Source organism: Camelus ferus, chromosome 10, assembly GCF_009834535.1.
Source record: "Camelus ferus isolate YT-003-E chromosome 10, BCGSAC_Cfer_1.0, whole genome shotgun sequence".
In the NCBI taxonomy this organism is placed as follows: Eukaryota; Metazoa; Chordata; class Mammalia; order Artiodactyla; family Camelidae; genus Camelus; species Camelus ferus.
The window spans coordinates 2,282,480-2,295,702 of record NC_045705.1 but is presented as its reverse complement, the minus strand read 5'-3'; positions in this window follow the sequence as shown (position 1 = coordinate 2,295,702).

The window sequence follows — 13,223 nt, the reverse complement described above, 5'->3', positions numbered from 1 at the left end:
CACCCCAGTTTTGAAGGACTGATTGCATATTGTGAACCAATCTTAGGGTTTTCTGGTAATCCTAAAACCCTAGTTTCCTTTCCTTTCAGAACTCCAGTTTTTTAGCCTTATAGAAGTCTTCTTGGAGGTGAAAGATATCCTGTAAAACACAATGAAGGCAATTCTTCAGTGAATGTCATTACAGCCCTGAAACTAACTCATCTCTCAATCTACTTTCTTAGGAATTGGTAGTAAGGACTCAACTGCTGTTTCCAGCCCCTTTCATCTTGAAAGCTCTTACTAAAACATCTAATTAATCTTCAAAATATCCCTAACATAGGCACAGCGCAAATGACCCTCTTGCATTCCCTTCATATTTCCTTGTCAATCGTGTTCTTGGAGTGTTGGCATCAGAGGATACCCGGAAGGTCATTCAGTTGAAAATCCTATCTGATGCTTGATTCTTACAAATAATCATTCTTGCAAAGTGCTCATCCAGTGTAGTGGATATTTTTGGGGTGTAGTCCCAGAACAAGGACCAAGAATTTTCCCCTCTGCCTATAAATTGTCATCCAGACCAAGTAGAACTCCAAGCAGCTTAGTGAGGACAACACAACTCCTTGCCTAACTGATATTGGTTGGACTTAGGCTGAACACCTCCAGCGAGCTGGGTCAGAGGACCCCCCTCCATAGCGAGGAATGGGAATGAAGCTACTACCATCTCAGTCTGAACCATTTTCTAGAATGGAGTTGATAACCTTGGAAGTGGTGGTACATCGCCCTTCTTCTGTGAGCTAATCTGCAAAAGTAGAAAAAGTGAAGCCAGCTGTGCAACAAAGAACAGAGGCGGGATCTGGAGAAAAGCGTAGTCCCTGAATTTCTAAGTACTGTTCATTTACTGGTTCCAACTCTTGGCTGAACCTTTGGATTCGTGTCAAATTAGTACCTCATAACTATTCTCTGCAGAACTGTAATAGAAAATGTCAACATAAACCCACAGCCTAATTGGTTTGCAGATAGTCATATAAGTAGAGAGAATGGAAATTTTAAAATAGTAATGAATACTAAGATTTTCTCACATTTCCCAAATTATGCTTTGACCTTTCTACTTAATTGAATCAATCCTTTATGTTTTTAGGTTGTGCTAAACCATGTCTTAAAATTATGGATGGTCCAACTAAATCAAAAGCGGAACATTATTTAAAGTGTACACAACTGTAAATAATCCCTTTCTAAGTCCCCTGCCTGATGCAGCTTGGAAATGGCTATCAATAAAGTCTGCAACTGGCAGCATTGACATCTTAATGGAGACTGGAAATTTAGTACTTAACCAATGGTTAGGTTTTGGAATGCCCGTTTCCCTGACCTGAAGGGAATTGTTCCCTGCATCTCTGATTTACCACTTCCACCTCCATCCTATCCCTGAGGGTGGCCTAGGGGGCCAGGTCTGGGTGGTACCACTGTGGGAAGGGACTGGGTAGCATGGGACTAAAGGATGTCAGGAAAGGTAGGGGATGGTGGAGGGGAACGCTAAAGAGGAGAGGCCTCTGATGTCGCTCCTATGTGGAATCTAAAAAAAAGAAAAAAGAAGACTCTAATGAATTTATCTACAAAACAGAAACAGACTCACAGACAGAGTGAACAATTTTATGGTTACCGGTGGAGAAGAGGGGTTGGGGAGGGATAAATTGGCAGTTCAAGATTTGCAAATATTAACTACTATATATAAAATAGATAAAAAAAAAACAAGTTTCTTCTGTACAGCACAGGGAACTATATTCAATATCTTGTAGTAATGTATAATGAAAAAGAATGTGAAAATGAACATATGTATGTATATGTATGACTGAAATATTATGCTGTACACCAGACATTGACACATTGTAAACTGACTATGATTCAGTTTAAAAAATTAATTAATTAAAAGAAACGAAAGAAGCCTCTGAAGCCAAACTGAAATTCAACGTCTGTCATGGTTATGCCCTGTGCTAGAGCACTGTCCCCAGTATCTGTCTAAAATGTGTCATCTTGTACTGGGAAGTCGAGAGTTAAGCCTACCATGAAGTGTTTCTTAAAAAACAAAGGGTAAGAAATTCACCTACAATTATCCCCTCAGAAGACACTAAAGGATTTAGCATTATGACATTCCATTCACTCACTTGGCTCATCAAAGTATTCTTATTTTTTTAATTTAATAACATTTTAACTTGATAACTCATTTATTACACTCACATTTCTACCTGGGCTTCTTGATTTGTAGTTTCCAAAGGGGATCTGACTTGAGAATCTATGACAGTTTTTTTTTTTCTCATTTGTTGAATGGGAAAGTGGTTGAATTTTATTTTATTTTATTTTTTATTGAAGCACAGTCAGTGTACAATGTTGTGTCAATTTCTGGTGTACAGCACAATGCTTCCATCATACATGAACATACGTATATTTGTTTCCATATTCTTTTTCACCATAAATTACTACAAGATATTGAATATAGTTCAATGAAGTTAGAACACTCCCTCACACCATACACAAAGATGAACTCAAAATGGCTTAAAGACTTAAACATAAGACACTATAAAACTCTTAGAAGAAAACATAGGCAAAACATTCTCTGACATCAATCTTAGCGATGTTCTCCTAGGGCAGTCTACCCAGGCAATAGAAATAAAAGCAAAAATAAACAAATGGGACCTCATTAAACTTATAAGCATTTGCATAGCAAAGGAAAAACCATAAACAAAAGTAAAAGACAACCTATGGAATGGGAGAAAATACTTGCAAAAGATGAGACTGACAAGGGCTTAATTTCCAGAATATATAAACAGCTCCTACAACTTATTAACAAAAACAAACAACCCAATCCAAAAAAGAAAAAGATATTTTTCTTCAAGTGAGCACTTACCATGGGCCCTATTGGCTTCTTACTGATAGAACTGTCTTATAGTTCTCCAAGCGTGGTCCCTGCATCAGCAGCAGCCCCGTTAGAACTTGGTAGAGATGCAAATTCTTGGGGCCCATCTCAGAAATTCTGGGTGTGGGGTTGAGTCATCTGTGTCCCAACAAGCCTTCCAGCTGATTTCGACGCCCCCTGAAGCTGGAGGCCCGCTGCCCTGCTCCAGAGACCATCGGTTTCAGGCAGGAAGTCTGTTTCATCTTGTCCCTTGAAATGAAACTCCTCCTCTTCAGCAGAACAATGATGAACTCTATGTTTCAGGCAAAAATGGAAATCAATAAATTGACTCCGTCTTTATTTAAAATTTAGATATTTCGTTCACCGTCCAAATTTTGCCTTAGTTTTGATTTTTAAACATATTTGTCTTGGGTTTTTTGGTGACCACCCCTCACCCTCCACTACATTTTGTCCCCGGAATGAATGCCTCGCTTGCATACCCTGGCCTTACCCCTGCAAAAGCCGTTCGCATGCAGGAGAGAGAAAAGACCTTCAGAGCAGTCAGCTTCATGTCGCCCTGGATTGTGATGGAGATTGGGACAGTCTGGGAGGGGCCTTGTGCACACAAACCTCAGAAAGCCCTCAGCTAGGGGCACTCAGGGTGAAACTTTGATAGAATTGCAAGCGCAGGAGATTTTTTTTTTTTAATTTCAAAGATTTAAAGAATACTTTCAAATGTGGTCATAACATCCCTTAGACCTCCCTACTCATGAGCACAGTTTCAGCCAGAGGTGATGGTTAATTTATTTGCTTCTGAGTGACCCATGCTAATCAGGACGAACTAACCTGATTTAATGTGAGTGTCATGTGTGCCTAGAGTTACTTTCCATTTTCTTCTGTAGTCATGGCTGATTAATCACTGAACTGTGACAAGAGGAAGGTAACTCATGCTGTGGGCCTGGAACTCACAGCCACCTTGACTTTTACCTACAAAAGGACACAGTCACCAAGGAGCGGGCCTGACTGCCCAGTGCTCAATAAACCAACCACCTGTCTTCCATCTTCCGTCTTTTCATTCCTCTTTCATTCCAAACGGGAGCAAAATGAAGACAGAAGCCATGCATGTAAAATTTATAATTTAATTACATTCTGTGACTCTTATATGAATTAAATGATTCGTTCTTAATAAGTTTTATTTGGAAAAGATGCAAGCTGTCAGTCCCTCATTTACCCAGCTAAGCTCACCTGTGGGCCCTGAGGACATCAAACCTACTGGCTTATTCTAGAGCCATTTCTGATCCAGACGGGCAGAAAATGTAGTAGGACCTGGCTGGGCAGCTGCTGGAGTAGGAAACACTGGGCTGCTCCTCCCAGACCCCTCTTTTAGGTCTAATTCACTCAGTCCCTGAATTCCGGGACTATTGGCTACTGATGGCTTGTGGCTAATCGCTCACTGGAATTGCCCTCAGTGTCCGGGATCAGCCTTGCCTGAAGTTATATCACCTCCCAGGAAACATCCTACGGCCCAAAATCTGCTGAAATAAGGAGACAGAAGCCTTCCTGGAACTCAGTGTAGGACACTCTGAAATTTAGGACACATCTCAGCTCCAAAGCTCTCAGCAGAATCAGCCGAGGCCTCAACTGCACATCAGCAGCTCTCCTGCCCAATCCTGCCTGCCTCACTTCCTTAAAATTATGTCTCCTGAGAGTCTCTGTCCCCCTATCCACACTGACCCTCACTGTATGGCCAGAGAGAGAATTTGGGGATAAACTGAGCCCGTGGCGAATCAAATTTGAACTAAGACTTCGCCTATTATTTGACCACTTTAAGCCCCCACTTGTGACCATCGGGCCATAGTAACATCCTGAGTCTCCAGGAATTAGCATCAATTCAAGTCTCACAATCTCTCAAAGACCAGATATATTCCCCAGTTCACTCCCACTCTCATAAATGGCTGCAGAGTCCTTTTAATGGTAGGTAATTGCAGCAGTGGCCAGGGCCCCACATCCAGTTTGCTTGGCCTCTCCCTCCATCAAAGGTCTCTGGATCTGTGAATTGACTGTGGGCTGGAAACTCACTGACAGGCCATGATTATTCATTACGGGGGCTCAAGTCAGGGTTTTGGCTCCAGCTCTAGAATTTCTTTCCTGTTATGTCAGTCAAAAAAACATGTTAGTAGGTTATCAGTCTTGTATAATTCCTAGGCACACTGTGACCAATCAGCTCACTGCTGAAAATCCTTGTGGATGAAGCATTTTGATTACTGTACATATGTGCTACCCTTTATGGATAAAATTTTCCACCTTGTCTCTGTGGTCAAGTTCTGCACTTGGTCTAACACCCTCAGAATTCACTCTTGCACATCTTCCCCACAATTTCTGCCCATAGGTAATAGCAGAGCCTTGCAATTCTTTGACTTGCCAGCTGTTGTCTCCTGGTTTATAGTGTGTCCTGGCTCTTCAGAATATGATGAGATTTGGCCAAGGATCTAATGGCAACAGAGCATGGTTGTGGTGAGTTCTGAGGCGAATGAGAATCCATTTTCAAGGTTTCTGTCCCATGTGAGGTTATCACAGCTTTTCAAGGAAACGTGGGCTATTCTTCTTAGACGCTGAAGACGAAGCTCATTCCTTTGGCAAGTGAGGCCCAGAATGACATGGGGACTCATAATTGTCAGCTTTATCTGGGTCCAAGCAGCGGTCCCCCTTCTAAGTTTCATGATTCCATTCTTTCCTAATCAATGTCCTAAATTTCACATGAGAAACTTGATGAGACGGTGAACTTAACTACTGTTGTAATTCAGCACCCCAGATGGCTAAGTGCTGCATTTTACTTTCAGGTATAGTAGCCCTGTAGCTACAAGAAAAGAGATGTCCTTTCAAGGCTGTCATGGGTGATGCTGAGACAGTAACTTAAGCTAAAAGGTAAAGAAACTGAGAACGTCATTTTCTTTTTGTAACTGCTAAAGTGCACTGGGAAAAAGTCAACCCTACATCGCAGCCCCTGTGTCATCATTACTGCCATCTCCAAAGTCAAGTGCACCGACCGTTTGGGACCCTAAGGCACTTGTTTCCGGTGGTGCGTCATCAAACTCAAACACAGGTTGTAACCTGATTAATTACAATGATACCGTAGGCCATGGATTACTGGTATTCTGTTCCCCCTGGTCAAAAAGCCCCACACTGCACTTCAACCCAAGACCATGACCAAGCGAATCCCCAGTCCCCACGTTTGTGGAACTCCTCTACTAAATCTTTATCAACCGCGTTCCAGTTAGAAGGCAGAAACCACACAGGGGAAGTGTAATATAAAGCATTACTCATTGTAATAGAGGAACAATTAAAAATACGTAAAAAGAACTCTAAAGAATCCCTTCGGGCTGAGAAACAGCACCTAGTGAAGAACAGAGAAGGAGGGTCTTCTCCCCAAGCCTAGGATTTGGACCTTGTTGGAGGCTGAGGTGTGGTTCCCATCCACTGGGTGGAGAAGTTCCCTGGGTTGGTCCAGTACCAGGCAAGCAGGAGACAAAAACAAAGAATCTACAACAGGGACCCATTCACCAGTGGGGCAACGTGAGGCCTGGGGTGCACGTTGTCCACACTGATATATCCATGGAAAGCTGATCACCCGACCAGGGTCAGGGCAGAGGCTACAAACTTGCCAGGTGACTGGGCGCTCCAGGAAGTGGCTGAGGAAGAGTGCCACTGGATTTGCCTCACACGTATCCTTGCAGCTAGGTGACAGAACAAGAAAGAAAAGAAGTCAAAGTACTACAGAACCAGAAGGAGAACCCCTGCCTCCTCCAGTACCCTCCCACCCCCAAGGCTCTCTACAAACAAAAGGGAAATGCTTAATAAGGGTCTAGTTCCATTATTACAGAAGCAGGTGATAAATGATGGATTTAGAGCTGAGAGGCAATAAATTGATAACCGGAGTAGATTTCTGCCTTTCCTGCTTTGACCTTGACCTTTGAGACTTTCCCTTGCTTCCCTCCCCCTTCCTCCACTCCACTGTGACCTTGGTCTAGCCGCACACACTATATACTATCAATGCTCTAGTTTTCTGAGTCCAATAACTCCTCACCTGAAAGGGGAGGTTAGAGGGGAAGTGGAAGTAGGGAGGCCCAACACATTAGCTTATTTCTTTAAATATATATTTTCATTATGTGATACTGAGACCACATTCAGTGGTAAAAATTCGGTTGCAATCTTAATTATCTCTTTCCATGACTCTTACGTTGTACCACAGGTAATGCAGTTCTAAAAACTGGAAGATGTCTTTCCCATTCCTTCTGATTTGCAGTAGCAATGGTTGGAATTTAGCCCAGAAATAGTGTTACAATTACCTGGTTCCCGGCTGGCCTGTGGAAGTGTTATCAATTTAACAAGAGGGATTTTCCTAACTCTGGATGCCTGTTTAAGTAAGTCCCAAAGGACTGGTAGGAGTGTTTGTCCAGCAAAACTGCACTTGAACTTGGCCTGGCACAAGCCACTCATAAACCTTATAGGAATTATTTGTGGGCGGTCACAATTGAGAAGAGTTTGCCGAAGATTTCTGGGACATGTCTTTTCTGTTAAACTGTGTTCAAGGTGAACTTGAAATCAACAATTTCCAGTTTCTGAGTCAATAAGCAATATGGTTTTCTAGTGACGGAAACCATTCTCTCTGATGCCCAAGCTGAACTCTTATTTCTATGTGAGTGAATTGTATAGAGATTTCAGCACTGTACTTATGTCACTAGATAGTGTCTGACAATTGATCTAGAAGGTAAAAAAAAAGAAGTAAGATAGGACTCTGGGTGCTGTTTTGGCTTTTATGGCAGCTAGGGTTAATTACAAAGCCATTTTCTCTCACTGCTCTTTGATTTCAAGGGACTCACACAATTTGGATCAGTCAGAGTTCTTGATAGCAACCTACAGAAAATACCTGGCAATCTTCAGCCATAAAGGGAGTATGCTGGAGCATAATTAGGACTCCCAGAACTAAGAGAGGACTGGAAGACCAGACGGAGAACATGGGTGGACACCACGGATACTCTGGAGGTCTGCAGCAAAGATTATGCAGTAGATGCAAGCTGATCTGCTGCTCCTGAGAAGACCTCCAGCCAGCTGTGAGTCCCCATGTCGCTCATTTCAGACTCACGTGATAGGAGAGTGAGTCTGAGCGGCTGAACTTAAGAGAAACATTGCCACTGGCTCCAAGGAAGTGGACCGAGCCAAGGGGCTTGGTGTCTTCCTCCGGAGAGAAGGGCACCTGCTCACTGAAACTGCCCTTAGTGTGGGATTACTAAGAGACTTCAGGTGCTAACAGGCATGGAGAATTGGATGCTAGACAGTGAAAGAATGATATAAACCCCTTAAGATGTCTCTGTTCACTCTACCCCCATTCAGGTGACTAGGAGATAAAGGTTCCAGGAATTGTTCAGTTAAGTCAAGGTGTGGTAGACACAAAAAAAGTCAGCTGAGGTGAAACAGTTCCTCAGGGGTCACCGGTCAGCCAGCCAGACAGTCAACAAACATGCAGTCAACATGGACATGGTGTCAAATCCTGGGTCAACTGAGCCCCAGGGCACCTGCTAAGCACACGCCTGCCCTCATTCTTCTCATTCCTGCTCTTAGACTTTTAAAACCTTATATAACAGGGCCAACAACTTCTCAGTTATCCAAGTGCTTCTGGATATCATTAAAGTCCCTTTCTCCCCCCGAGACTCGCCCTCAGCCTTCGCCCTGTTGTCCAGCTTGGTCCTTTGGGGGTTGGTTTGACCCTCTGTTCCAGGAAGGACAGGAAGGGAAATGAAGTAAAGCCAGGCGCATCTCCAGGATGCCTTTAGACAGTTTTGGCAGGATCTGTTAGCATGGGACACTGCATAAAGGAGTGTTCAGGGGTTATTTTGGGATTTCAGTGACCTGTGTTCTCTGTGGTCCCTGTCGTCAGAGTTCACTGAGAACTCGTGTTGATGCAGAGTTTGTTGGTTAAAGCCACAGCTGGAAACACAGCTGGAAGCCCTCAGGAGGGCTCCAAGGTGTCATGATGAGTATTGTTGCATGGGATGTTTTATTGCTTTTTGAAACACAGTCAAGTGTAGTGTGCAGACACACACACATTCACATGCATGAGCACATGCATGCACGCAGGCATGCTTATTTAGGGACAAAAGCAGTAACAGATGGTCTCAGTTAAGCATGTGGGGTCTGGATTCAGATGCACCTGTGCTCAGCTACTCTGGGCAAATGATTTACCTTCTTTATGCATTCATGTCTACAGATACAAAATGAGAATAATTATAGTACCTATTTCACAGGGTTGTTGTAAGAATTACAAGATAGAATGCATGCAAAGCTCTCGTAATTGCTTGGTACATAACAAGCATTTAAGAATAAACAGTAGGTACTGTTACATGCATACACATACCTGTCCTTGAATTACTGACTTCTAACCTTGAACAATCCCCTGAACCTCTCTGAGCTGCCTTTACAGTTTGGCATTAATAACTACCTGCCAGGTTTGTTGTCAGAATTAAAGAAAAGAGTAGCTCCCATGTACTGAGCTCTTATTCTTGGCCATGAAAGGGCTTCACACAATACAAAGTGCTAGGAGGTAGAGGGTATCATTGTGCTCAGCAGCTGGTTAGAGGAGCCTCAACAGAAGAATGAAAACCACATTCATCTCACAATCACCTCTGATTAAAATGGCACTTGGGAAGTACAGACCTTTCGTTCGGAAATGATCCACGTTCCAAACAAAAGGTTAAGTAGGAAGTCACCACTCTGACGTGGCAATCAAAGATTAGACCAGTCTGTCCGCCCGTCTTTATGAAGAAGAGAGGGAGCAATGACAATACTCCGAAATGATGTTTGTTCATTTCGCTTGTTCAAGTGGCATGTTCCTGTGGAACACCGAAAACAGTCCGGGGAAGTCTCTGGCATTTTGAACTCTCCCGCCAGGTGACAGGGACAGCACCGCTTAGGGGCAGTGCAAAGGTCTGAGTGGGCCTGGGGGAAAGATCCTGAAAGCAAAACAGGCCTTCTGTTGATAATTCAAGTTATGAAGCACTGTCACCTCCCAGGTCACTGAGCTGGGCCCCGGAGCTGTGCGGGGCAACATGAGCCGCATCAGATACAGGGACTGTTAACGGATGCTTATGGACTGGATGGGCCATTAGGAGAGCTATGAAATAGTGTCTTTGTCTTTTTTTTTCTAATGAACTCATCTACAAAACAGAAACAGACTCACAGATATAGTAAATAAACTTACGGTTACCGGGGGAAAGGGGGTGGGAAGGGATAAATGGGGAGTTTGAGATTTGCAAATACTAACTACTATATATAAAATAGATAAACAACAAGTTCATACTGCAGAGCACAGGGAACTATATTCAATAGCTTGCGGTAACCTATAATGAAAAAGAATATGAAAAGGAATATATGGAATATATGTATGTACATATATGACTGAAGCCTGCTGTACACCAGAAATTGACACATTGAAACTGACTATACTTCGATTAAAAAGAAAAAGAGAGAGAGAGTTAAGCAATAACTGTCCAAAGCCAGCAAGCAGGCATGCAGTGCTGGGAGAAATCCAGAAGGATGGCTTGTGTCTGCAGAGAAAGCCATCTTCCTCTTTTGCCTAAAGGTGTCAGGGGGACGACACGTCCGTGCACACCTGGCCCGTCCTCCCTCTCTGTCCTGGCGAGCAGGTGGGTGCTGCTGAGCGGCAGCCTCTCGCTTTTCACTCCAGAAACACGGGAGATGCGGGGACTATCTCAGTCCTGTCTCCCCTGTCAGTAGTTCATTATCTTCACTCTAAACTAAAAGGGGATGTTTTAGTCAGGTGCATTAGGGTTATCCAGAGAAACAGAACCAACAGGATATCTATCTATCTGTCTGTCTATCTAATACATATACAATATAATATTACATTTCTATATGGAGGAGGGAGTTATTTTAAGAAATTGGCTCACACAATTAAGGGAGCTGCCAAGTTTAAATTCTGTGAGGCTGGCTTGGCAGCCTGGAAATTCAGGTAAGAGTTGATATGGCAGCCTTGCATCTGAAATCTGCAGGGTAAACCTGCAGGTTGGAAACTTAGGCAAGAGTTCTAGGTTGCAATTGGGGCAGAATTCCTTCTTGAGGCAACCTCAGTCTTTGAGCTCAAGCCTTCAACTGATTAGATGCGGCCCACCAGCGTGATAAAGGGTTATCTGCTTTCCTTAAAGTCAACCCATTGTAAATGCTAATCACATCTACAAATCACCTTCTGGCAACATCTAGACTAGTGTTTGACCGAACAACCGAGCACCATAGCTTAGCCAAGTGGAGACACAAAATTAACCATTATAGCAAGGGAGAATAGTGACTAACTTTGCTTTTGGGGGTAATTAAGAGAACTTACAGATAGAGTGATATATCAGATTTCATCTTTAAGATGTAGTAGGGGAAGTACATTCTGTAAGGAAACCAAGAAAGCAAAAAATTCCGGGTTTTGGGGAAGCCACAAACCCACAGAGTCATGATCAAGAGATCGTGCTCCATCCAGCAAGACGCAATGTCTCAGTGTGGCTGATAAGTTTCACTCACGAGTTGTGGGAAAAGGGGACCAGAGAGGCTGTGTGGCACTTCCCTTTGTGAGTGATGCAGAAGGCTATTTTTACCAGTTAGAATTTGCTTGACACCCAACAGCAAACCATCTAAAGTATTTAAGCCTGAGAGCAGCATGGTCTGATTTAAATTCTAGAATAATGGCTCCCCAACTCGAGAGCATACAAAAATCACATCATCATTGATGAAAATGCTGATTCACAGGATGTTCACCTAGATTATACTAGCCTTTCCATGCTGTTGGAGGTCTAGTCATGGAACAGACTTTGAACAAGCATCTTATGATCCCTAGGCAAGGATTCTGGAGACCACCCTTTGAGGAGCACTGTTCTAGAAAGATAACTCTGGAGGCGGAGTGTGAACTGAACACAGGGGAGCCAGGCAGCAGGCTGCACTCACTCAGTGGGCTTTAATCCTGCACATGACCTCTGCTCCTGCGCCTCAGTCCTCCAGGGCTCAAGGGAGTGGTGACATCCTCAGGAGACAGACCCCATCATGGGTTCTCTGACTGTCTCTCCTCTCCTGGATATCATTTTATTACATGTCATTTCTATAAAGTAGTGTTTCATTTGCTTCAGTGTCTGACAGAATGGTCAGTACAAACATCCTTTGACTTTTTACTTAAAACTTACCCCCTCAGTCATAAGTCCTTAGAAGGACCAGGATGAGAGGCAAATCCAAGTGGCAGAAGATATACTGAAAGCAAAATCCTTACCACCCACCCAGCTCTGTCTAAGGCTGTGAATGAGCAGCACTGAGTCCCCTCGGTTCTCTTTTTATAAAATGAGTTTTCCCCCAGATTCCTTGGCTCCTGGTTCAAATGAGTTCCTGGAGATCCTTTTCTCCTAGTTCATCCAAAATGACCAGACGGTCTGAATCCCAGTGGGGAACAAGAATTAGCTTTTAGTGGGCAACTTCCAGCCCACAGGAAGACGAGTAATCTGTATAGTATGTGCTGAACGGACATGCCCTACTGTCTTTTCCATAGATATGTTCCTGTCTTTCCTCTAGAGCTAATCTGGTCTAAGTATGAATCAGGAGGCTCAGACCCTCCATCAGAGTTGGTCTTGCCACCAGAGTCCCTAGGTTGAGCCCTCAGTGCAGCTTGACTGGCCAAGTCTTGACCTTCTTCCTCAGCCCTGCTATGGCCACCAGATTGTTGCTTGGGCCATGCTTGGCTCATGGGCTCTCCGATTTCTTCCTTGAGACTAGAGCTCTGTCCTGAACTCTGTCCACTTATTCCACTTATTCAGGGCCCTCACTCACAGCCCAGCTCTCCAGTTCCCTCCCCAAAGGCTGGACTCTGCTCTAAGCCAGGAGGACATCAGCATCTCCATACTGTGATCTGTCGCCTGTGGGCCTGGTCACTGTCTGTAGCCATACTGGGTCACAGCTCTTGGATGGTGATGTTGGCCTGGGTGAAGCCATTTGTTTATTTAGTTCCCTAAGACGTTATAATTTGCATTTCTGGTCACCCAACTCCATAGTCATATTAGTCCCCAGAACAATCTCTGCCTTTTCCCAACTCCATCCCTTACAAAAGGTGGAGAAGGAGCTAATGGATTTCCCTTCTAAGCCTAAACAAGATATGGTACTACAGGAATGATCAAAATGCTGTGGTAGTTCAAAGATAGTAAATTTTAAGTAGACTCACTATTCAAATGCACATAAAATTTCATGAAAGACTTCAAAGAAAGTCCAAACTTGTACATGGTCTTTCTGGGAAGACTCACTCAGAGCTAACTCTATTCCTGCT